Raw genomic sequence first — 2,122 nt, forward strand, 5'->3', positions numbered from 1 at the left:
GAGCCATGGGGCGAGATGGGTGCACCCCGAGCCACAGGGTGAGCCCCAAAGAGAGCCAGGGGAGCCCCTGGCCAGGGGCACATCTGGGTCCCCTCAACGGGGGGCGCAGGGTGCCCGTGGGGCTCAGGTGCCTGGCGCAGGGGGCCTGGCTGTGCGCGGGCCAGCCAAGCGGTGCCCCGGCCGCACGGCCTCCGCACCCCTGTTCCCCCCGGCGCCCAGCCTGGGGGCACGGACATGGTCCTGGCTGCTGGGGCCTGCTGGAGTATGGCCCCCAGCTACGGCCACTGCCACGGCCACCGCCTCCTGTCCCCTGGCCCCCGCAGTGCCCGGCCAGGCTGCGGCCACCGGCCACCGCGGCGTGGAAACCCACCGGGCCAAGAACTGGGCCAAGCCCCGAGCTCGGCGCTGTCCCCAGCAGCCCGGAAATCCTCGGCACGGTGCTCCACGGCACCCGGCCGGGAGCCGGACTGTGTCTTTAAGCACAGTCGCAGGGGGCTCTGCGGCATTTCGGAGGCAAGCTGAGTCCCGACACGCTCATAGCACGTGTGGGCAACGCCAGCAGCTGGGACACGCACCCACCGGCTCTCTCCYGGAGCACCTCGGAGGGCCGGAGCAAACCTCCCCTGGCAGCACCAGGAGGGGCCCGCGTTAGCCCCTGGCTCCCAACGTTGGGCGTTTCGGCGCCTAACCGTGCCCCGTGGCCCCGGAGCCGGGCCGACGGGCCAGCGTAAAGCCGAGGGCGCGCGCCAGCCCGCGCGGGGTTAGGCGCTCAGCCCTTTAAATACGGCATCGTTGCTCAGTGGGAAAATATGCTCATCCCTAGGGCTGGGATCGTTTTCGCCTTTGTCTTCCTCCCCGCCCCGGCTTCCTCGCCCGCGCCGCCGGGCTCGGCTGCTCCRCGCAGCTCCCCTTCCACCCGGAGCCTTCGGACCAGCGTCCCGCGGCGCCCAAACGGGCCCCGGGGGCAACCGCCCGGTCCGGGAGGCGGCCGGATCCGCCGGGCCCCCCCAAAGGGCCGGGATCCGAGCGGAGCGGCAGCCAGCTCCGGCCCCCTTTCCCGGCCCGACAGACGTCACGCGAGGCAGAGAGTCTAAAAAACAAAGTACAAACTTTATTTTGTTTCTTTACAAAGGCACGAGCCTCTTTTTTTTTTTCACTTTCTTAACAAAATATAATAGCTTCTCAATGAACACAAAGACCTGAAAATCGTAAAAAAAAAAAAATACAAAAAAAAATGAAAGAAACCGAGAGAGAAACAGCTGTGGCTGGGGAGGAACCTACCAAATACCAACAAGGCTCTACACAAGACTGGCCTAAAACCCTACAGCCGAACAGGAGGGGGAGGCGGAGGCAGGGGAGGCGGAAACGAAAAATGGGACCCCCCCCTCCCCGAAGAACGAAAAAACAGAAGCGACACAATCACAAAACAGAAAAGCTCTTCTGACCTGACGAATCCCGCAAACCGGATTAAGTGCTTAAAGGAGGGAACAAAGAGGAAAGGGGGAGCGCGATGCCGCCGTGCCCCGGCCGGGCAGCGCCGAGGCCGGACCCAGGCGGGAATTTGCCATTCGATTTTAGTTCGGGGCTGTCACCAAAAAAAATAAAAATAAAAATAAAATAAAAAATCAAACTCCGTCCCCATCCCCCTCGTTGGGGCTAACGGAGTCCGAAAGGTCTTGGCGGTGGTGCGCGCCCGCCCTCTCCGCCCCGCAGCCCGGGCTCGCACGAGCTCATTCCCGTTATTTTTAAGTGGCTAAGTGTGTTTTTCTCGTGCCCGGCGCGGAGCCGGGGGTATGGCCGGGGTGGCAGGGGAAGTAGTGAAAGCGCCGGCGGGGCTCGGCGCACCCCGGCGCAGCCAGGAGGGACCCCCGGCCCCCCGGCCGTGAGCGGGTGCTGTGTTTTACGCAGTGTCACTTCACTTGACATCCCTTGCAACCCCCCCCCCACACTTTAAAAATTAAAAAAAAGGAGAAAAAAAAATCAAAAACCCAACTGAAAAACCCCGTCCCAACAGAAACGCGTTCGCTGACGCACAGCACCCGCTCGCCAGCGGGGAAAGCCGGGACTGGCTTTGGTTTTGCAGGATTTCCCGCAGGTTGGCAGGTGGGGTGGGGGTGGGGGG

This window comes from Apteryx rowi, unplaced genomic scaffold (genome assembly GCF_003343035.1).
Source record: "Apteryx rowi isolate R43461 unplaced genomic scaffold, aptRow1 scaffold_225, whole genome shotgun sequence".
Lineage (NCBI taxonomy): Eukaryota > Metazoa > Chordata > Aves > Apterygiformes > Apterygidae > Apteryx > Apteryx rowi.